We start from the raw sequence: 25,190 nt of genomic DNA, 5'->3' as shown, positions 1-25,190 counted from the left end.
TCACTCCTCCTAACACTGTTATTCCTTTCTTAGCCTGTTGGCTTAAGGGCATTAGAAGCCCAAAATGATGAGGGAGAAGTCTGAGCTTCCAGTTCAATGAAATGTTTATTGTGGCTCCTGGTAGGAGAACTACCCCCTTTGGAACCAAAACTTCTAGACCAGCAGAACCTAGAGTTGTGGGGACAGGAAGCAAAAATTTTCCTAGAGGGTCACTAGGAGTGATAGTGAGTGGAACTATTCCCTTTTAATTGATACCAGCATAGTGGGATATTCCTGTGACAACCTGATCATGTTTTGGGGAGGACTGTGAAAGGACTTTGGAACTTTGAGCTAGAAGAGCCACTGATTGTTAAGAACTCTGTGGGATGTTCTCTAGGAGCTTAGAAGATCATGTTGAGAACAGTGCAGAAGATGGAGGCCTGGCTTGTGAATTTTCAGAGGGAAGATTAAAGACTCTTATCAGGGCCATGTTGTTTTGATTGTGAACATTCTGTGAATCTAGTTGGCTGGGGCTGAAGTATCAGCTGTAATTAACAAGATACCAGAACTACTAAAGTGAAAACTCTGCATTACTGGGACTATTGATGCTGGTTAGCTAGAGCTAAGAAATTAGCGGTGATTAAGAAGAGACCCACATCATGGAGGTGACATCATCTAGGAAGTGTTTTCTGAGAGCACGGGGAGGCTGTGTTCCAGAGATAGCCAAGGTTGTACCTTGTGCTGCAGCAGGACTTTGTAATGTGTAAGAGTCACCCAGGTGGTACTGGTTTTGAAGGCGTGAAGGGGTCATGAAGAGCAGCTGAGGCTCAGCACAGTGAGAGGCCATGGAAGGCCATTGGTGAAGGTACAGCCTCAGTTTGCAATTGATGGCCCAAGACTGAAGGTGTCATGCAAAGGAGTTGAGGCTTAGCACCATGAAGAGAGCCTATGAGAGGCTATTGGTGAAGTCTAGTTACAACAGAAGACAGCAGTGTTTTGGGAATGCCAGTACCATGCAATGACCACCAAGGACAGCAGCAGCAGTGGAGTACAGGCATCTGGAGCCTAGAAGACAAGATGTGTGCTACAAAGGGCAGAGCTGGAGAAGTGACCAAAGCCCTTAGAGGAGCCCAGAAGATTGTGAGTTGGATCCCAGACATTGGTTTTGCTTTTGATTATGACTGTGCCCTGATATTTTTCCCTCTTGAAGGAAGAATGTATTTTAGTGGAGTCCACAGTTTGGAGACTTTGAATTTTAAAAGATATTGGACATTTTAAATTGATTGAACTTTTAATATGTAAAGACTGAGGGACTTTAGATCTTGGGGATGAATAAGAAAATAAGGATTGAGGCTTAATAGTGATGTGTTTGTGTGTCAAGTTGACAAGGGGTCAATTGTACTGGCTGGTTTTGTGTGTCAACTTGACACAGGCTGGAGTTATCACAGAGAAGAGAGCTTCAGTTGGGGAAGTGCCTCCATGAGACCCAGCTGTGGGGCATTTTCTCAATTAGTGATCAAGGGGGTAGAGCCCCTTATGGGTGGTGCCATCCCTGGGTTGGAAGTCTTGCGTTCTATAAGAGAGCAGACTGAGCAAGCCAGGGGAAGCAAGCCAGTAAGGAACATCCCTCCATGGCCTCTGCATCAGCTCCTGCTTCCTGACCTGCTTGAGTTCCAGTCTTGACTTCCTCTGGTGATCAACAGCAATGTGGAAGTAAGTTGAATAAACCCTTTCCTCCCCAACTTGCTTCTTGGTCATGATGTTTGTGCAGGAAAAGAAAACCCTGACTAAGACAAATGCTTTTCAAAATTATCACAGCCAATGAACCAAATTCTTACCCTCACCTAATGTCTGTGTCACCCTCTAAACAGAACCATTGTTCATTGAAACATTTGACGAATGAGTTCTTGGATAGACCATCTTAATACACATACCATTTCTTAAATGAATGTAACCTGTTCCCTGTGGGCTGATAATAAAGACAATCACTAAAGTCAAATAGGTTTGGCCATAGCAGGAAATCTGTATCCCAAAGTAGTACCTACTATTCATTCCTTGGCGCAGCAGAATTGTCAACTCTTAACTTAGCTACTATGGAGTTAATTAAAATCCTTTGGTGATATGAGGGACATTGAAGTACAGCCTTATTACAATGAAGTCCAATGCCTAAAAATTGTTCTTATTTTGGGCTTGTACCATAGTAAGAGCCAAGATTTTAGGGTCTACTAAAAACAAAACCAACCAACAAACAAATACTTTATCTATTTATATTCATTTAAAAAAACTAATAGTGATATATTATTTTAAAATATCATACAGTTAATATATTTGGAGTTCTTTAAAATTTACATTGAGAAAAGGTATATATTTTCAATATTGCTGTAGACAAGCATCTACATAAGACTATTCAATTGGTTGTTGTTTTATGTCAAACAACTTTTATAGTACTCATTTTATTGTTACAACATTTTATACATTTTAAAGAATATGACAAAATTAAAATAACAAAAGTTATGGCAGGTATTGAGGAGGGGGGTCTCTGAGAGGAATTGGTGTACAAAAGGAAAAGAAGATTGTGATGTAATTCTATTTCCTTAAAATATGTTTTTTATGTTAACAAATTCAGATAAATTGAAATTATGTTTCTTGTCTCATCATAACGCAATAATACTTAAATCAATAAATAAAAAACCTCCAGAAAAAGAAACTAGAAGGAAAGGGGCATTTTAACTTTTATACCTTTAAGGGATTTATGGTAGGTTCCATACCACCTGATTTTGCCTGGCCTAGTCCAAGTACCAAGGGAAATAGTCCATAAATATATTGTTGTGGCAAAAGTTAGGAGCTGGGTCTGGTCCTTCCCCTCAGACAGATGACTCACAGCAGGTGTCTTAGTTCTTTCTAGGAACAGACTATAAGACCATGTTTGAGTGAATGGGACAGCTAGAGGGAGAAGCTAAAGGTCATTATTTGAAGAAAGATGAAATATGGATATCATGCATGATTTGTTTTATTGTTATGCTGATACTCTCATGTCCTGCATTGTCATGTGCTGGGATAACCTCACAGAAAACTGAGTATAATTTATAGGGAATATTCTTCATTGTCTTTGAAACATTTCTTGAGGTCATCATCTCTTCCAAAGTAAATTATCAATTAAAGTAATTTAAACATATTTGGTGAAGGAGCTTGATTTCTTTTCAGGCAAGGTGCATTAACTGAAACTAGACTTGACATTTCAGTAGAAATTGTCATTGAACTTCCCATTTCAAAGAATGATATAATGCAAAGGTAATAAAGGCCATGCGATGCCTATGGGAAGATACCTAAAAAGGGGGCTGTGGTTTGAATACAGTGCTCCCCTACAGACTCACATTTGAATGTTTGAGCCTTAGTAGATGGCACAATACTAGAGGTTCGAGAAACCTTAGAAAGTGATGCCTAACTGGAGAAAGTAGTCATAGTAGATGACCTTGGGGGCAACATACTGCCCTTGGACATTTTTGTATTCCTTTTTCTCTGCTTCCATATTAGCATAATGTGATGCCTATGTCATTAGAACAGAACAGAAAGACTGAATTAGAACCTCATTCTTATGACAAAGCCACACAGATAATTCGCTAAAGAAAGGATTATGTTTTTATTTAATGCTGATGTAGTACTCAGCCTTATACTGCATATCAGGGTGATGCTCAATTCAGAGAATTAGCCATGTATAAATAGTAACTCAACTATACTAGAGACGAATGTATAGCCTTATAAGATAAAAATAGTGACTATGCTTGTGACTCTTGGCTTAAAATATATATATATATGTGTATATATATATATATATATATATGCCTTAGGATTACAGAATTAAATAAGAAATAATATTTAGAAAATTCTATAAACTGTACCTCATAAAAATCACCTGGAAAAATAACTAAAAGGTAATTTTAAAAATCAAAAATTTTGAGATGCAACTGAAGACATAATTAGAGGGATGATATATTTTCAGGATTTTAATATGAGGAAAAAGGTTTATGATAAAATCTCAGTTTTTCATTTATTATGTGTGAAAGATTTAATAAAAGTTGAAGAAAATGAATAAAAGAGATAACAACAAATAATCAGCCATCCAGAGAATTTTATTAAATACTGTTAAGCTACACCTCACACTACATAAAAGGCTACTACTTGTGATTGTCTTAGTGTCTCTTCCTGCTTCTGTGTCAAAATATCTTGGAAAAAAAAAAGAAAACAATGTAAGTCGGCCCAAATTTCTAAGTTATATTCTGTCATTGTGGGGGAGTTGATGTATCAGGACCTTAAAAGCAGCTGGGCATATTACATTCCTCAGACGAGAGTAGAGGACAATGAATGAAAGGGTTAATGCTTACTAGTGCTCAGTTTGCTTACTCCACTCTCATACAAACCAGGATCCCCCTCTTAGATAAAGGCCCACCTACAGAAAGCAGTGATCAAGGTAACATCACACAGACATCCCCATAAGCTAATACAATCCAGGCAATCCCTCACTGCAATTCTGTTTCCAGGTTCTAGAGTATCACAGTCCAATCCTTGTCATCCTGACACACAGGCATACCACTTTAATACAACCTTCCACCAAATTTCCCAAAGTTCCATGCTTTTCTCCCTATCTAAAATATAGTCTAACTTTAAAAGTCCCCATAGTCTTTGAAGATTTCCACACTTCCAAGTCTTTTAATTGCCAGCTACTATCATACTATCAAATAAAATGTCATACACACACACACACACACACACACACACACACACACACACACACACAGTATAGTGGTATAGAAGCATTCCTGTTTCAAAATGGAACCTTGTCTAGCTACAAGGAATGATCAAACTAAGCACTAGACTTAAACAGCAAAAACAAATCCAACAGCTTTGTCTCCCTGTCTGGAGCTTATGATGAAAAAGTCTGCTAAGCTCTAAAGGTTGAAATATCCCTTCCTCTCCAGCTCTGCAATCTACAGGACATGCAGCTTCTTTTGAGACTTATACTGGCTCTACCTCACACCTGCAGCTCAAGTTGTTAGATATCCCTTGGCTTTGCCATTTCTAATATTCTGGGGTTTCCATGTCAATTTAGGCTTTACCTTCACAACTTCCTACAATGATCTTTTTTCAGGGACTCCAATTATGTCACAAAGTGCCTAGCCTTATCTGCTGTCTATGACTCCCCCAATCTAATACTTTTCATGTCTTTAATCCAGGGTCATGCAGATACTAGCAAACTTGGCCACTGACTGAGAGACATATCAGCCACACAGCTTTATCAGAATTTGTGGGAGATCCTTAGGAAACATTTTTCTCATAGAAGAGCATCAGATTCTCTTTAATGACACTAATCCCTGCAAAACTAAAAGTGCTTTCTGGTTTGCACTTTGCCCAAAACTCAAGCTTGCTCACATGCCTCTATTCCTCATAACAAAATAATTAATTATCTAAAATTCAATTCACTTGGGCTCTCAATATATAGGGAGATTAAAAGAAGATTCTTTGCTAAAATATCACACAAATGGTCAGTTCTTTGCTCGGTTACTGATAGAGCAGTGGTTCTCAATCTTACTAACACTGTAACTCTTTAATACAGTTCCTCGTGTTGTGGTGGCTTCCAACCATAAAATTATTTTGTTGATACTTCATAACTGTAGTTTTGCTGTGGTTATGAACTACAATGCAAATATATTTGGAGATAGTGGTTTATCAAAGGGACTGTGTCCCCCAAATTAAGAACGATTCTAGTAGACTTTAAAAGTCAGTTGTTTCTCTTATTCACAAAACCTATCTATAGTTTTCTTGCTTGATGGTTGCAGATGACACTGTGTAGGAAGCCTAGTGACCAATGGGCATACAACTTTCTGACATGACTACTGGGTTCTTCTTTCTCTCATCTTCTCTTTGGTCCATTACTAGTTTGGTTATCTGCCTTTTTACTTCTCTCATTAAGTTGTGCTTTATTGCAATTATTCTCTATGACTTTATCGCTATCTTACATTTAGTTTTGCTTGTTCAGTGTTTTCAGAGACATTAGTTTCTGCATTTCCTAGCTTTACAGGAATTGTGTGCCATAGTCACTTTATTTCTGCTCTTAGCCAGATGTTGGCCTAGGGCAGATCTCAGCATTCTTCAGCTTTCTGGAGAAGTTTTTCATGATTCATCTAATTTTCGAGTTCCTAAAGTTTGTTCTAAATTCCTGTTCTTTGAAATTGCTTACTGCATCTCAGTGGCATTTTAAATGATTGTAAAAAGAAGTGCATAACTTTAGTAACTCATACCGTGCCTAGCTACAAAGAACTTACATTGCTCAACAACACATGTCACAAAGGGACTATGATTGTCATTGTTTTGAAGTTTTGAGATAATTGTAGGCCATGTCTTCACACTTCAGGATTTGATGCCATCTGCATAGTCCATCTAGAACTTTTCACAGACAGTTGCACAGTCCACCCTCATATAATACTACTCAGTGGCCTTACTCATGAGTTCTAATGCATGAAGAGAAACCATAGCTCAAAACCCCAATTTTCCTGACCTGATATATTTTTAGTCATGTAGGCCAAGCAATGAAATCAACTTTCATCTTCTTCTAGATAAGAAAATGTGCCAATGACCTAAAATAAGAAATTTCCCAATAATGAGAAATCAGCTGGGAGCAATTTTAATGCACAAAATCGAACCAGAAAATTGTGTGTTTGATATTAATGTAGCACAGTGTATTGGACAACGTGTTTCCTGACTTTATTTTATTTTTTTTATAACAGGAAAGCATGCTCCTTAGCAAGACACTTAAATTTTGCTGCAGTTTGCTCTATGTAACTTCAGAAGATTGATTAATCTTTAGGCTTGTGAGCACTGTTTCTAGATAATATATACCTGGGGACTTATGGGATTGAATTCATGCTTTGACCCATAAATGTAGTTTCAGAAAATTGACTTTCAATAATATGTGAATTTCTTTTTGTGTGAAAGAAGTAATATAAACAATATCTGTTCTATGGGAACCACTAACCTTTTGTTGACCTCTGAAATAGATTTTCAAAGAGAAAACTCTATTGCTATGAAAAATTACCTCCTTCCCAGATGAAAATCCCCCTGCTTATATAAGAGTCATAAAGATTACTTATGATTATTAACCCTACTTAAACAACTGGAGACTCTGACTTGTTACTTTATTACTTGATAATTGTGACACATGAATTTTACATTGCAGACTAGAGTGCTATTAAGACTTTACATTCCCTGGTATGTGGAATGTAAGTAAAACAGCATATCATTTCTTTCTTCAGAAAAATGAAAGGTATAATTGGTGTTTCTTAACAATAGGATGACCATCGTGTTTTCCTGAGAAATGATGTGTACCTGTGTGTTGAAGAAATCATCAGAAGCATGCATGAGTTAACTTTCTCAATACTTCCTGAGCTCTTATAGAAGAACAGACTAGATGAAGCATTTACAGAATGTAGACTGAGTATGGAATGTATTCAGTTTTTGGTGGACTTTTAAAGGAAACAGAGGCAGACACCTAAATGAAAGCATGCAAGCTGGAGGTTCAAGGACAGATATCTGGTAGACATCCCAAAACTACAAAAAAAAAAACTCCTGATGTCAACAGCATATGTCTCTCTTAAGAATGAAAATGATCTTAGAAAATTAAAATCAAGAATAGGTTATAAAGTTGAGAAGTACATTGATCTCTCATTAGGGGTAATATGATAGTGTTTGTATTTCTAGAACACATTCTTAGATGTAGATTGATATATAGACTTCAAGTAAAAAGTCACATGGTTACATATTTGAGTTTGTAAAAATTTGTTAGTCAAAAAGACAACTTTATTAACAGACTATAGAGAGAATCAGGGTGAACCTGATATGAACCATAATTCTATAATGATGGAAATAAACCATATGAATAATAATTCTATAATGATGGAAATATAAGCAATGTGTAAGAAAATAAATTTCACCAAAGATAATAGGATTATTTAAGAAATATGTGAAATTTAGAAAGTATGGGCATAGTAGTTTTTCTTTTGTGGTTCTGGGGCTTAAATCATATTATGTAAGCATTTTATATCTCTAGTCCAAGGAAGAGATTTCAATGGAACTTGATGATTCAGTGTGGCAGCTGATGGCAAGAAAAAAGCGGCTATGAGACATATTTATACCATGGAAGATTGCTATACGGGTATTATTTCAGGAGACTGCATATGTGGAAGGATTCAGGTTTGGATTAAGTAAGGTTAACATCCAATTTCCTCATCTTGATTCTGAGAGTTTTCTCAAAGGGTCTGTCTGGAAAGTGGTACATGACTATCTGAAATTGAGGGAATCCTCTAACAATCGATTGCTGTGTAATGAGGCAATGCAAGCTGTTGATCTGAAGAGTGCTAGAGTAAGAGATGAATTCCTAGAAAAGAGGCATATATAGAAAGACCAGGAAAAAATGACTCAAAAATTCTCAGTAGCAACAATATGTAAGAGGCAGAGGCAATGATCCGAATAAGAGCAATGAAGATGTGTCTTTTCCAAAACCCAAATCAGTCCCATTTGTGCATATACAGAATGTGTTACTTAAGGTAGATATTGCAAATTCTCATCTGCCTGGGAAGAACAGTCTTGGCCAACATAAAGGAGAAAGAGAGAGTGGGGGAGGTGAAAGTACGTAAGGAATAACAGGAAGGAAAAAAATTGCTGTGTGTTTGATCTTAGTTGTGGAAACAACAGACAGGGAAGGTGGAGAACTACTAAGATATTTAGAATATTTTAGATTAGGAAATTAGTAACTGGAGTTCTTATCAGGATACCTCAGTGAAGAACTTGACGTGGTGGGAGATGAGGTTTCCCTGGATGACTCCTCTCCCCTACTAATAATTCACTAATAGAAATTTCCAACTGTCATTGATCTTCCTCACTCAGTTTCTAAGTCTCTATTGTATCTATGAAGCTAGGATAGTAAGGTGCATTGATATCTCATATGTAAATGCAAACTTTTAATATGATCAGATAAGTTAGGCCATTCCATTATGCTACAGTAGCTTCCACCACCTGCCTCACTTCCCCATGGAAAGAGACAACTTCTGTTTGCTGTTTTCCTAGATGAAGACACCTCAGACATAGTAGTTGTCTCACATACTCCACTGTCAGGAACAGGAAGTTCTTCAAAAATTTAGGATGACTGAATCTAGGGGATGAGTAAAGAGGATGTGACTAGGCCACTCAGTCTCCATGTAAAATTTGGAAACAAGTTGCTTCAAGATTGAACTGAAACATTTCTTTGACTCAGTCTTTCCACTCAGTGTTCTGCAATGTTCTTCCTTGTCTCTCAGTTCTTGTCAGATTATCCCAACAGAGAATAAGACTTTTCTTCTCGATACAACCCAGTATGGCCCATCTTCTTTGTATCAGATTCATTTGGAACAGTAGACCTATATTTTCTAGTTTTGTCTTTTAATGGATATATACCTAGTTATAAATTGCAGCCCCTATGTTTCTTCTGTTACTTAGCAGGATTTCCAAGCCGAACATTTCTGAAGCACAGGTTAATTTTCTCAGTACACAGATAACTATGCACTGCAAGTTGGTTTCTAGATCTCCTTCTTGTGATTGTTTGTCTTTCCTCTTTTCCACTTTGACATTTTTGTTGACTTTAGAGTTTTTAGTGGAGACATAAATTCCTTTTTGTGCTATATATGATCATTGACTATGTTTAAATTGCATTACAATAATAAGTTACCAGAAAAATTGTTTTTGTGAATACCAGTGTAAAATGACTGTCATTCAAATATTTTACATGGTCAAGTCACAGAGATATGCTTTCGAACAGAGTGTCATTGCCCAGCTACAACTCCATTTATCCAAGTCCATTGTCTAAAGTACATATTGTCTTCAGCAGTAGGGCCATATGCTTGAGTTCTTGGAGATAACTAAGGGGAAAAAACAATACCATACATTAATTTGGGGTTTTCTTAGACTCCCCCTGATCAATAAATCAAATATAGGGTTTCCCATGACTGACATAATGGTTTTGTTAGTTTGTGGATCTTTGAGAAACACTGTATCTAAATGTGATATCCATGCTGTCACTAGAGAAAAACAATCATAGTCCTACCCATCTGAAAAACCCATGTGTCACAATAAGGACTGAGAGGTAAGATAGCCCCTGTGATTCAATAAGGACTGAGAGGTAAGACATCCCCTGTGATTCAATAAGGACTGAGTGGTAAGACATCCCCTGTGATTCAATAAGGACTGAGTGGTAAGATATCCCCTGTGATTCAATAAGGACTGAGTGGTAAGACACCCCTGTGATTCAATAAGAACTGAGTGGTAAGATATCCCCTGTGATTCAACAAGGACTGAGTGGTAAGATATCCCCTGTGATTCAACAAGGACTGAGTGGTAAGATATCCCATGTGTCACAATAAGGACTGAGTGGTAAGATATCCCCTGTGATTCAATAAGGATTGAGTGGTAAGATAGCCCCGGTGATTCAACAAGGACTGAGTGGTAAGATATCCCATGTGTCACAATAAGGAATGAGTGGTAAGATATCCCCCGTGATTCAATAAGGACTGAGTGGTAAGATATCCCCTGTGATTCAATAAGGAATGAGTGGTAAGATATCCCCTGTGATTCAATAAGGACTGAGTGGTAAGATAGCCCCTGTGATTCAATAAGGACTGAGTGGTAAGACACCCCTGTGATTCAATAAGGAATGAGTGGTAAGATATCCCCTGTGATTCAATAAGTATTTTTTTTTTTATCTTGAGGACAACCAAAAGCTAACTAACTGGACTTAACAGTTCATCTATTCAATAGGAAAGAATTCATGCCTAGTATTACAAACCTGTGCAACTACTCATGGCTTAGAAGGTCATTGACCCTTATAGAAACTGGTGCCAGTTTCCTAAACAAATATTATTTCCAATTTTATTCTATGAATCTATTCTTTTTTTAACTGATTATTTTAATTATTTACATTTCGATTGATATCCCATTTCCTGGCTTCCCCCTCAGAAAAAAAAACCACAGTTCCTTCCCCCCATTCCCCTTCTCACCAATCCACCTTCTCCCGCATCCTGGACCTGGCATTCCCCTAACTGGGGCATAGAACTTCACAGGGCCAAGAGCCTCTCTGCTCATTGATGACTGACTACACCATCCTCTGCTACATATGCAACTAGAGCCATGAGTCCTACAATGTGTACTCTTTGGTTGGTAGTTTAGTCCCTGGGAGCTCTGACGGTATTAGTTAGTTCATTTTGTTGTTCCTCCTAAGGGGCTGCAAACCTCTTCAGCTCCTTGGGTCCTTTTTCTAGCTCCTTCACTGGGGACCCTGTACTCAGTCCAATGGATGGCTGTGAGCTTGTACTTCTGTATTAATCGGGCACTGGCAGAGCGTCTCAGGAGACAGCTATATATCAGGTTCCTGTCAGCCAGCTCTTAGTGACATCCAAAATAGTGCTTGGGTTTGGTGATCGAATATGGAAAGGATTCCCAGGTGGAACAGTCTCTGGATTGTCCTTCCTTCAGTCTCTGCCCCACACTTTATTTCTGCAACTCCTTCCATGGATATTTTGTTTCTCCTTCTAAGAAGGATTGAAATATCCACACATTGATCTTCTTTCTTCCTGAGTTTCTTGTAATTTGTGGATTGTATCTTGGGTATTCTGAGCTTCTGGGCTAATATCCACTTATCATTGAATGCATACCATGTGTGTTCTTTTGTGATTGCATTACCCCACTCAGGATGATATTCTCCAGATCCATCCATTTCCCATGGAATTTCATAACTTCATTGTTTTTAATAGCTGAGTAGTACTCAGTTGTGTAAATGTACCACATTTTCTGTATCCATTCCTCTGTTGAAGGCCATTTGGGTTCTTTCCAGTTTCTGGCTGTTATAAATCAGGCTGTTATGAATAGAGTGAAGCATATGTCCTTATTACATGTTGATGCATCTTCTGGGTATATGCCCAGGAGTGGTAAAGCTAGATCCTCAGGTAGTACTATGTCCAATTTCCTGAGGAACTGCCAAACTGATTTCCAGAGTGGTTGTACCAGCTTGAAATCCCACCAGTAATGAAGGAGTGTTCCTCTTTCTCCACAACCTCTCCAGCATCTGCTGTCACCTGAATTTTTGATCTTAGCCAACTGGTGAGAGGGGCACCAATACATTTGAAGGGTTTTGTTCTTGCCCTTTTCCTTGTGCTAGACCTTAGGGTTGGAGATGCTGCTGCTGCTCAATTAGATGAATTAAATTCAATGGGTTTAATTGAGCGCCGAGGTAACAAGGGCCAAGTGGCAGCATTGAATCGCTTGCATTGAATATTTTTAGTTGTCAAAGCCACTTTATAACCAGTGCCTGTGTGGTTATAGGATGCTTTTATTGACCATTGTGCAGTTTTCAAGCAACAGCCATCTTTGTGGGAGTGCAGTGGCCTCTCACTGTGCTGTAGTACATAATTCTGAAGCATTGCTCAATCTGTTTATGTCTTATAGGAAGTTTCCAAATAGGGATGTTAAATTCATAGAATTTTTTATATATTGTAGATACTAGTCCTTTATAGGAGAGAGGATTGGTGAATATTATCTCACAGAGTGTTAGATGCTGTGTGTATTCTTATGAAGTCTTTAATAGAACAGAGAGCTTTATTTGGAGAGATTAGCTATCATTTTTCATCTCATAGACTATACTTTAATGCTGGCTAATAACTTCTTACTTGTAGATCTACAAAGTACAATAGAGTGATGACTTGTTTGGAAAGAATATCTTCCTTGAGTTACATTAGCCCCTTTGCCAAAAGTAATTAGATATATGTCTACAGACTTATTTGGCATTCTATTTTTTCAACTATATATTTGTAATTTGGTCTATAAAGTACTTCCTTGATTATTGGCTTACAATATATAGCATACATTATATAAGTAGAAAACATTATTATATAAATTAATGTTACAGTTATGTAGTAAAATGAAAACTCTTCTTTTTTTATTTATTATAAAAATATTTGTCCATTCTAAGTTTTTGAAAAGATTCTAATTTATTTTGTATGTGATGAGTATGTGTATACTAGTTCAAGATATTTTTCTTTTGAGACATGGTCTTCCTTACATAGCTGAAGATGACCCCCAATTGAAGTGGAAGTTTCTGGTTTCTTTGAAGACTCAATTGTGTCATGTGATGTATTTCTGGAAACTATCTTATGATACGATGTTTTTGCTAACACAGACACATGGGAGGATGTTTTGCAGAAAACAGGCCTGTGTTGTTTTTCTGGAAGCAGCCTGGAAGGGGGTCATGAGATGATTTACTGGAGCAGATTCTTGAGAGAGCATGTGATGTTTGGAAAGTATAACCCAACAGATAGTGGATGATGCTGTATAGTATTGGTGTGCCTTCATATTCTTTGCTGGTTATTGTTTGTCATAACTTCATAGACAGAAGCACACCAAAGCTGCTTTTCTAGCAGCTTCTTGCTGCTCTGTATACTTTGGCCAATTGGCAGAGTCTCCTGGTTTCATCTTGATTCTCCAAGTGGACTGAGCTACCACTACTGATTTGTGTGAACTGAACTGCAGATATCCTGACAAGACAGATTGGATTTGCTCCAAAGGACTATTTCTAAACAGGTCCACAGCCTCCTTTGCTCTATTAGCCTTTCCTTTCTACTTCTTCTGCTGGGTGATGGGCTAGAAGGGAGGTTAAAACATGTAAGAACCATTATTAAAAGTAGGTTAGGAAAGATCTAAGCCTATACCCGACTACTGATTCTTCAGCTTGTGTCCCAGGTGTTAGGATTTAAGGCATGTTCCACTATACTTGAATTATGGTGTGGTAGGCTTTGAATCCAGGCTTTGCTGCATGGAGGACAGGCATTCTGCTGCATGAGCTATGCCTCCTTGTAGGCAGCCGCTTGGACGGTGGCGCCGGTTTCCGATACACTGTGGCGATAGACGGTTCCACTGCGCATGTGCCAACCCCTCCCGATTGGGTGCATGCTAATGAGGCAATTGCTGGGAACCAATCCAGGAGGGCCACGAGAGCTCGGGCTCGGGTATAAAAGCAGCGTTTGCTGGGCAGTTAGGGCCATTCCACAACACCAAGAAACCTGAAAGAGCTGTAACAAAAAGGAATTCCTGAGTAAACCGCTTGAGAAGGAGCCTCGGTGTTCTGTCGTCATTGCTGCTGGCCAGCAAAGCGCAGGACACCTCCTAACAAATGCTTTTTATAAAACCGCTTCTTTATAGTTTATTATTACATAATATGTATTATACATAGTTTCTTATTATTGCATTTTCTACTTTATGGATGTTTTTAAATCATGACTAGGTATTGAATTTTGTCAAATTGTTTTTCTGTGTCTACTAATATGATCACCCTTAATTAGGTAAGCAAGTCTGCTACCTAATTTGATATGCCTTGACTAGTACAATGGCTGTGCACTTCTAAACTTCCCCGAGACAAACACTCCCCTCCAGTATTCCTGAGTTAACATCTTTTAAAATCTGTGCTACTTCAGATCCAATCAGGGAAAGTGGCCGTAGATTCTTCCATCTCATCAGGTCTTTAAGTTTCATCTATCTGCTTCCCCATCATAGTCATGGTGATTCTCTCTTTCTCCCATCTGCCTTGGTCCCTTGCCTGCTAACTCTAAAAATCCTGCCTTGTCTCCCTGTCCAGCCATTAGCTGTAATGGCAATTCTTTAATTTCAGTCTAAGCCAGCTAGGGGCAGGGACCCTCAGGTCTGGAAGCCCGGCTTTTGGGAGCCAAAATAAGCCAAAGCATTATAACTAATTCCCAACAAAAGTTTGTGATTTAAATATCTCTCTTATAAATGTGTTAAGTTAGATTTTTCTTTCTTTTATAATGTTTCTCTTTTATTAAACATATCATATCTCATTCTTATCTCATATAATGTATCCCGATTACAGTTTCTCCTCCTCCTCCTCCCAGTTCTTCCCCAAATCCCATCCCCATCCAGATCCGCTCCAGAAGACAACAACTTTCTCAGAGGTTAACAACAAAATGTAACAAATAAAATATAATAATTAAAACAAAAAAAATCTAACAGAAGGACAAACTAACAGAAGGAAGAAACACAAGTAAAAAGAATCAGAGACCTACTCATTCACACACTCAGGAGTTCCATAAAAATACTAATCTGAAATATGTAATAGAATATATGCATGGAAGACCTGGTGCAGACACAGGTGTGTCCCGGGCTTCCAGCTTCAGTCTCCGTGATTCATATGAACTTTGCTCAGCTCATTTAGAGGGCCTTGTTCTCCCAGTGTCTTCCAACTCTCTTGCTCATACATTCTGTCTCCTCTTCCACACTTTTTCTTTTAAATCTCTAAGGGGTAGGATTTGATGGAAACATCTTAGAGAAGTATACTCCAAAGGTCTCCTTCCTTCTCTGCATAACGTGTGGTTCTAGGCCTTTGTACTTGTTCCCATGCACTGCAGGAGAAAGGTTCTCTGATGATGACTGACCTATGGGTATAATAGAATGTCATTAAACATTACTTTACTATAACTTTTTCTTTTGCCCAGTAGTATTTGGCTTTACCCTAGGTTTCTGGGCTATCTGGGCTATTCTTGGTTACCCAAGCAGTGTTTCATGTGGGTTCTATCTCTTGGTGTGGCCTTTAAATGAAATAAATTATTAACCAATAATTTATTACTCCTATAAGCTTTGTGCCAATATTGGCCTAGCAGGTTTTGCAGATAGGACAGATTGTAGATTGAAGATTTTATGGCTGATTTGGGGTTTATATTTTTCTTTTACTACCCTGCAAAGTACCTTCCCTTACCAAAGATGTTAGAATGTAGGGGTGAAAATTCTATGTAGTCACCAGCTCTCTCTCTCTCCATGTTCAGTGAGTTGTGTGGGTATTATCCTCGGCAATGGGGTCTTGCTGTCAGTTTGTGGAGAGCAGCCTATTTTTGCAGCAACTTGGATTGCTTGGGGATTTCCATGGGACCCTTTTGATCAACAATTCTACTGATTTTCCAATATAAGCCAACCTTTGCTTGCCAGGGTGGTTATGATCAATGTGTCACATATTACTTTTTATCTCTTTATTCATGGCTAGACTTTGTTTGAAATGTATTTATGAGGGCTTTTGTGCCTGTGATGGATACTGTTAGATGTGTGTGTGTGTGTGTGTGTGTATGCATGTAGTCTAGTGTGGCAGTAGGGGTGAGTCTTTTTTTGGGTTTATGAATTTTATTAAGTATTTTTTTCTCATGAAATTTGTGGATGTTATCTAAAGAGCTTTCTTTAAATATTTGGCAAAGTTATGCAGTAAAATCACCTAGGCTTACAGATTATAATCCAAAAATCTTAATCTATAAATTTAAGTGGCTTCTTGGGTATGGAAGAACTTAATTTTACCATTAAGGGTTAGCTAAGTTTGACAGTTGTTTTTAAAAAAAGTATACTTATTTCTTAAAATTTGTTGCATTTATGAGAAGAAATTTTTTATCATATCATCTCTCTCTGTCTCTATGTGTATGTATATGTATGTTCACTTTTGTACATTTTGCATTCTTGCTAAAGGCTTACAATTATATAGTTTTTGTTAATAACCAAACATTTACATTGTTATGAGTTACTGTAGTTTTCTAGTGTGTTTATCGTTCTCAGTGCCCCTGGCCTCTTTTCTTTTGTTTTTCTGGTTTTGTTACTACAAAGAGAAGCTAGCATTACTTCCTTCTTTAGGTGGGACTTGGGTAGGAATGTCCAGTGTTCCTATGTCCTCAGATAACCATTAAGTTGCTCATGTCTCTTTTCCCAGTGGCAGTTTTCTTTTCAGTTTAATATTGTGTTTACCTTTTGTACTATTCATATATAGTTTTAAAATATGCCTTTGCAAGTTGCTCATAAAACTATAAGTTATTTATAATTTTGTTTAATTGTATAGTTTCTACATGTTAAGGATTTTCTCATCTTCTATTTCTCTGTATAATTACTTAAAATTTATTTAATTTTGAAAAATTATGAATTAAAATTTTATATTTAAGGTATCTTAAGTTTGTTAATGTTGATTTCATGGGCCATGGTGTACTTTCCCTTGATAATTGTTCTGTGGGCACATAAAATACAATTATTTTCTGACTTTGCTAAGGTTCCTTTGTAAATCAACACAGTCTTGTTTCTTGATAGAACAATTATCTTTTCAGGGCTTTATTTTGTCTAAAAGGTGAGGGACACAAGTCCTAAGCTGTAACAGATTTGAAGTCTTAGACTTTTGGACATAAACATGTGATATGCATCCATTGTCACTCAGTCTCTTGGTGATTATATGATGTTCGTTTTTGTTTCTGGCAAACACCTGCTCTGATTTCCAGTTAAATCTAATGACAAAACTCCTCCAACATTTTATTATTTGTACTTTTACATTCTTGGGTACATTGACTTTAATCAAGTTATTGTTTTTACTTCAGTTGGATTTCTTATACACAGACTAGAATTTGGTTGGGATTTTATTTCTCTTCTATAAGCTTCTTCAATTGGCAAATTGACATTTTGTGATAATTTGCTTTGATGGTAATTATGAAGGCTAAATTTTATATTTGACGTTTTCTTCTTCTGTTATCTTTAAATTTCTCACTTCTATATTTCTTTAGGTTTTTTTTTAACTTTGAGTTGTAACTTCAGAAAATTTCAATTTGACACATATCTTTAAGTGTATTACTTCTGAGTAGTTTTAGAGCTGTTATTATACTATTCATATTTATTATATCACAGTTATTTACCCCATATTAATCACTTACATCAAAGTATTTTATACACACACACACATACACACATTTGGTAAGGTCATAGTATTTATACAGCACTTTATATATGTATTGACACAACATTACATAATTTTTTAATGATTTTAATTCAGGTATAAATGAAGGTATTGAATTAAGATCATCAAGGGGTGATGGTTGCTTCCAGGAACATAGGCATCTTCCCAGTGACCATACCACTGAAGGAAATGTCTGTTCTTCCCTAGTAACTAGTAAGTATCTTAGGGAGGAGTAAGACCTCATGAATATCTTCTTTCACATGATTGGGTATCATGTAAGTCTTGTACAGGTAATCAGAGCTTCTGTGGGCTTAAGCTGTAATAATCATGTCATGGCTGAAGACAGCATTCCATACAACTCCACTCTTTCCTTGATATTCTAGTCTAAGAAGAGGTGATGCAAACACCCCATATAGTGCTGGGCAGTCAAGTTACTTGTTATCAGTTTAAGCAGTTAGAGTCTCTGCAGGTACTACTGCTCACTGCAGAAAGAGAAGGTTGACAGCATACTAACCTATGAAGCAATCCATGGTTTAAGTGCAAACTGACAGATACGCCATGTTCACTTAGTAAATCAACACCAGGAATATTACAACTGGGGTCTCTCCCACTGAGGACTCACAGGTTTATGGTACCATCAAAATTATCTTAACAGTATATTCTTGTAAATTCTTCAGTCTTATTTTCTTTGTATTTTGTCAGTTGTTGAAGATATAAGTTTATGTGTTTTTCCAAAAGTAGTATATTGTCACTCTTCTTCTTGGTTTACATTTTAATCTCTTCCTTCTTCTCACCTCCATGTCTGTTCTCCTTTCAGTGAAGGACACCAGTTGGAGCTTCCTGAACTCCTTGCTACAGAGTCAATGGGCTCCTCTCTGCCTTTATTCTTGTAATTTTCACATTTCTGTTGCTCTTGGTGAGCAAGTTCTTTCTTTTACTTCTGTATTTAGAAGCTGTATTTGATACGTTATCTTTTGGAACAAGTTCTTTTTTGTCTTTAGATAATTTTTTTTAAACAATTAGAAATATGTTATTTATAATAAAGATAAATATTCTTTGTTATTTTTACCCTAATATTAGACTCATATAATATTTGCTATGAGTTTTGTTATTAAAGTGTTAATTAAATAATATGCATTTAGATAATCTTGTCTCTTCTTTCTTTTTTCCTTTCTTCCATATATATTGTTTTTAGCCACCATGAGAATGCTGGCATCAAATCTAGGTCCTCTGGAAGAGCAGCCAGTGCTCATAACCATGGAGACAGATCTCCAGTCCTGAAACCTATTTCTATAAAGGGGAATATTATTTAATTCTGAAGAAAAATGACACCACAAAATTTTCTGGTAAATGAATAGAGTTTAAAATGTGTGATATTAAATGAAGTGACCCAGAAATAGAAGAAAATCACATGATCTTTCCCATGTGGAAATCTTAGAGTATAATGCATGCACATATATGTAGGCAGGTGTACATGTACATATACTTTAAGAATTAGAAAGTTAGAAAGAGTAATATTAGGTCATGTGGAAAGATAAAATACAGTTAAAAGACATGAGTCACAAAAGAGGATAGGTCTAACATTTTTGTGTTTTAGTTTTGCCTCTGTAATGAGATCACTACCCCCTACCCCCCATGTGGAGGGTAAGTTCATAAAAATGTAATTGATAGTGAAAGCATAAGCCTGAAGTGAAGCCCAGTGACGTCAGAATGGCCATCCTAACTCTACATAAGTTCATTAGGTGTATAGAGTTTAAGATAGTTTAAGACTGGGCTATTAGCTTGCATGGCTACCTAATCCAGCAGTGTGAGGTTTTTAATTTGTGAGTTTGATATAATAAAGTAGCTCTCATGTTAAATTTATTCTTTCAAGAGAATCAGTAGGTTGTTTAACCTTTTAAAATTTATTTGTCTATTTTACCTTTTGATCAATATTTGTGAACGTCAGGTCTATTTGTGATGGCCTAGGTATGATGAGCTCATTTTATTATTTAATGAACATTGTATATATTATGTAGGATAGTACTGATTCTTTTTAAGTCTTCCCTTTCTGCAAACAACCAGTTTAGTCGATATGTATTGTTGTGTCCTTTTTTATGAGTCACATGTGGACTCTGTGATATTTACTTTCCTTAGCCCTCAGAATACTGGCTTAGTTTTCTTTCACTAATGTACTCTCTTAGAATCCTGTGTAAACTGAGTTCTAGTTTCTTTGGGTGGGGACTTTGGGACAAGCTGGTTCCTGATCACTATAACTGGGAGAATAAGGTTGGTGGGCATCTCATGAGCCTGGGCCTGGATCACCTGAAGTCATAGCAATCAGGTATGCTGCTGCCTTTGTTTTTAACTGGAACTTCTATGCTATCTTCTCAGCAGACAAAATCCACATTTGTCATTCTTGCTGAGAAGCTATCTCAGTGAAGGAGCTGCCACAAGAAAGCAGGTTATTGCTGCTCCATACAAATAGTTGAAAGGGTCAAAAATGCTGGCTAGGTCCTGGTGGTGGTGGGGATGCTCTAGGTCAACCTAAAATTGTTCAAGCTTCAGGCAGAGCAAGCTATAACATCACTGCTCTGATATATCAAGGGGATTGTGCTTCAGCAGGAGAGTAAGTAGGATCCCCTGATTTCATCACAGTTAATATCACACTGTCACTGTTGGAGGTCAGAACATTGATTTGGGTGACTGCAGGAGCACATGCATTGTCTTTGTTGTGGGCAGCTGCCACACAGTAGGTCTGTTGGTCTCCCTGTGATGCTTTTGTTGCACTGACCATTTTTAGTTCTCTGGCTAAAGGAAAGAGGCTTTCTGTTCAAATTGTTTTATTTGTATTGCTTATCATAACAAGTTGGTGGTTATAGGTTGCAGAGCTGTCTTGCACCCCATCTACAACAAATATAACACTATACTATTCCTAAAGTGTAGACCCCTAGAAATTGTACTCTTTCTTATTTTCTATTTTAATATTATGATTGTAGATTAAATTACTTTTGTGACATTTAGTTGCATATGAAGGGATCATCAGGGAAAAGTGAGTCTACTCTACTGTGTTCAAAATTGTTAGCCTTTCTTTTAGAAAGGAAAAATCTGTCTAAGCCTGCTAGTCTTCAATTTTCTTTTGTTTTAACTTTATAAAAGGATTATTAAGAAAAGAAACATTTTTATGGATATGATATTTAACTTTATTTTGAAGATCTAAACAATGTCCCTTTGTACAACTTATCTATGTGTGAAACACTGTATATACTTTGTATATTTGTCTCATATTGTTTTTTAAAATTGCTGCATTAAATGAAGAAGGGAGAAATAAATTTATCTGATTATAATGAAGGGAACAGAATTCTGATTTTTTGCTATAATTATATGCAAATTTATTTTTTATGGTATCTATAAAAACATGACCAAAGAATATGTAACCTTCATAGCTTGATGTGTATATATATAAATATATAGAAGTTACTTTTATATACTGTTCTTTTCTAAAGGAAACAGTACAGTGGGTAATGGATCTGGGGTAGAGGGGAGGTAGTGGTAAGGAGACTGGAAGAAGTGGAACGAGAAGAGGATGCCATCAAGATACATTGTATGAGAGAAGAATGAATAAATAAATTATATATTTTTCTACATGTACACATAATCATTGCTCATCAACAATTTCACTCAGCCATGAGTCCTGAGAGCTACAACAAAGACCTGCTTAACAATGCAGATCCATGAATGAAACAGTCTGAGAACTACAATAAAGACCTGCTTAACAATGCAGATCCGTGAATGAAATGTTACATGGTCGTAATAGGGATGGTTAATTGCCTTCTGATCAGTTTTAAACCTTGCTCCATAGAAAGAAAACCATGCCTGGTAGTATAATAGATCCAAGATCTCATGTTTGAAGAATTCAAAAACTATTATTTTGATGAGTGGACATGGTATCAGATTTCTTCTAAGTTTGTTTTATTGTACAAAGAGACTTACATGCATTAAGGCCTCATCTGTGTACTTTCTTAGGAGAGTGAATGGTGGTTGATAAATTAATAATAGGGCCTTTATAGGCCTCCATGCAGGCCTATAAATACACACCTGGCCTCAGCAACTTTTCTTAGTCACAGAAAGAGATTCTATAGGCCCTCTCACGCACAGGACTCTTTGGGCTTATGTGCTCTTGCCACTTAAATGGCCTCAGTGAATCTTAGTCAAAGAGATAAAATCCATCTATGATTCTAAAGCTAGAACCATATAGCAGAAGCTGCCAAGTTCTGCTGCTTGATGGAGCCAGGACATGGCCCCCTTATTCAATTACATCTTTACCAGATTTCTGTTTTACATTGTTTCCTTCTATATCTAAGCCTGGTAGTCCTGAAACTTGCTCTGTAAACCAAGTTGACTTTGAAATCAGAGATTTGCATGTCTCTGTCTTTTGAGTGATGAGATTAAAGGCTCTTTTGGTTGAGATGAAAGGTGTGTGCCACCATGCCTGGACCTAAGCTTTTCTTAATTCTTTTTCATAAGATGGAAGCTTAGCTGAATGAGATCTTGACCCAAGGTCACTACTATATTAATTCTATCTACTTGAACACAGGATTTACCTCCATTCCACTTGGTGTTCCTTTAATTTCTAAACTATACATTTTGCATTTTTTCCTTTCTCAGCATTCACTACTTTTTATCAAAATACTCTTCATAAGAGTGAACCACAGGACAGAGTCTGTGGTTTGATAGGCTGTATTAAGATTTCCTCTGCCAATGTAATTAATCTAAATCTCTTCACCTTAACATCAAGTAGACTCTAAGACAAAGGCAAAAAAGAACATTATTCTTCACCAAAGTACTACAAGAATGATCTTTAGGCAAATAATAAAATTCTTCTCTTCTGAGACATTTTGAACTGGGGCCCCATAGTTCAAATCATCTTCAGCGTCACTGTCTTCCTTGCTTCTACTAGTCAGTAGTCCCATTAAGACTCATGTAAAGCATTCTACTGCTTTCTTCATCCAAAGTCCCCAAATCAACATCGGTCCAAACAAAACCATGGTCAGGCCATTCACAACAGTACTCCAGTCCCTGACACTAAATTCTGTCTTAGGTATGGCTCCATTGATGTGAAGAGACACCATAATCAAGGTAACTATTATAAGAGAAAACATTTAATTGTGGCTGGCTTATAGTTTCAGAGGTTTATTCTAACATGATGGTAAGCATGGCAGCATTCAAGAAGACTGGAGAAGGAGTCAAGAGTTCTACATCGTGATCTTCAGGCAGCATAAGGGACTATGTGCCACACTGGGTATCACTTGAACATTTAAGACCTCAAGACCTTGCCTCCACAGTGACGTACATCCTTTAACAAGGCCACACCTACTCCAACAAGGCTACACCTTCTAATAGTTCCACTCTTACTGACCAAGCACTAAAAACATGAGTGTATGGGGGCCATTCCTATTCAAACAACCACAAATAGCATTCCTATACTCTCCTAATACTGCTAGCATATAGCTCCCATGGTTCCCTGGTATCCTTATCTCCTGGTAGCCTAGACCAGCTGGTCATTCTCAGTGAAAAGATCCTAAAAGAAAGTACCAGGAGATCAGAAGTGACATATTATATAAGGTAGAGAATAAAGTTTAGGATGGGAATGTCTTACATAAGCTATGTCTTATTCCAAGCTAGTTTATTAAGAAGTCAGCATCTTACATACTATGAACAGGGGAGAAATGAGACTGAATCATCAGAAACTGTCATACAATGAGGACTAAGTCATCAGGTAGTTAACCAAACAATGTTGAACAAAGAGAACACAGCATATCTTAAGAGCATTACAGACCAAGCACAGAACGACCTCTGAACTGATAACTATAGCCTCATAACCATATGGTGGAAAGAGTTGTTTTCTCAGGATCTGAAGCCATAGTTCACCCAAGATCCTAGATACAGGCTATTACTGGCTCTGTTGGATTATGTTCCTGGTTTTGGGAAGGAGCTGTGTCCTTCTCCATATATCTTGACCTCAAGGAAAGCCTTAGTTGATTAGTTCAGCCCTCTGCACCCTGTTCCTGACCCTGTGTTTTCAACCCAGTGTAGTATAATACTTATATGAGTTCCAAGTTATTATGTTTTATAAAAAAAAAATAAAGCTTGGAGAAGATATTATTTATTTCCTTACTTATCTATTTATTTACTATTTTGTCATTTGTAATAGTATGGTATAATAATTTTGGACAAAAAGAAAACTTTCTGTAATTCTTCTGATATGCATTGTATAAGAGCTTGTTTTTTCCTTTTGTAATATTGAAGTCTAGATCATTTTTAATATAGTAGCAGTCTGTTCAAAGAAATCTGACTTAGGAGGCTCTCATTATTCATAAAATTCAAGGAAAGCTAGGTTTAAAACTCACTACGATGTACTTACTGTATTAGTTAGGACTCTCTAGAAGAACAGAACTTATAGTGTGAGTGTGTGTGTGTGTGTGTGTGTGTGTGTGTGTGTGTGTGTGTATTAGGTTACTTACTAGACCAAAGGATATGGTTCTCTTAATCCATAATGGGTACATCTTGACAGAAAGCAAAAGAATGCAGTAGTTGTTCAATCTATAAAACTAGATGTCCCACTAGTCTCTATCTGATCAATAATCATAATTGTGGCTTCACAGAATGTATTGGGTAGTGTTCCTTCTGTTTCTATTTTGTGGAATAGTTGGAAGAGTACTGGTATTAGGTCTTCTTTGAAGGTCTGATAGAATTCTGCACTAATCCCTTCTGGTCCTGGGCTTTTTTTGGTTGGGAGACTATTAATGACTGCTTCTATTTCTTTAGGGGTTATACGACACTTTAGATGGTTTATCTGCTCCATTACTAACTTTGGCACCTGCTATCTGTCTAGAAAATTGTCCATTTCATCCAGATTTTCCGATTTTGTTGAGTATAAGCTTTTGTAGTAGGATCTGATGATATTTTGAATTTCCACACTTTCTGTTGTTGTGTCTCCCTTTTCATTTCTGAATTTATTAATTTTGATACTGTCTCTATGCCCCCTGATTAGTCTGGCTAAGGGTTTATCTTGTTGATTTTTCTTAAAGAACTAGCACCTGTTTTTGTTGATTCTTTGTATACTTCTTTTTGTTTCTATTTGGTTGATTTCAGCCCTGAGTTTGATTATTTCCTGTCATCTTCTACTCCTCTTGGGTGTATTTGCTTCTTTTTGTTCTAGAGCTTTCAGGTGTGCTGTCAAGTTGCTCATGTAAGGTCTCTTCAGTTTCTTTTTGGAGGCCCTTAGAGCTATATGTTTTCCTCTTATCACTGCTTTCTTTGTGTCCCATAATTTTTGTATGAGTTGTCTTTATTTCCATTAAATTATAAAAAGCTTTCAATCTCTTCCTTTATTTCTTCCTTG

At 37.0% G+C, this 25,190-nt stretch overlaps 1 protein-coding gene and 1 long non-coding RNA gene across 10 annotated transcripts in view; one reads left to right on the top strand and one right to left on the bottom strand.

Moving 5' to 3' along the window:
* Sntg1 (syntrophin gamma 1) overlaps window positions 1-25,190 on the top strand; it is a 713,733-nt gene that overhangs the window by 226,505 nt on the left and 462,038 nt on the right. The window lies entirely within an intron of this gene.
* On the bottom strand, window positions 8,976-13,940 carry LOC116088147. The gene is made up of 2 exons (XR_004117788.1): window positions 13,761-13,940; window positions 8,976-9,923 (listed from the first exon to the last, which is right to left on the bottom strand). It is a non-coding gene; the product is annotated as an uncharacterized LOC116088147 (long non-coding RNA).

The sequence above is a fragment of the Mastomys coucha genome, unplaced genomic scaffold (genome assembly GCF_008632895.1).
Source record: "Mastomys coucha isolate ucsf_1 unplaced genomic scaffold, UCSF_Mcou_1 pScaffold14, whole genome shotgun sequence".
Classification (NCBI taxonomy): domain Eukaryota; kingdom Metazoa; phylum Chordata; class Mammalia; order Rodentia; family Muridae; genus Mastomys; species Mastomys coucha.
The sequence above is the reverse complement of the archived record's forward strand: the minus strand, read 5'-3'. Positions and strand labels throughout refer to the sequence as shown.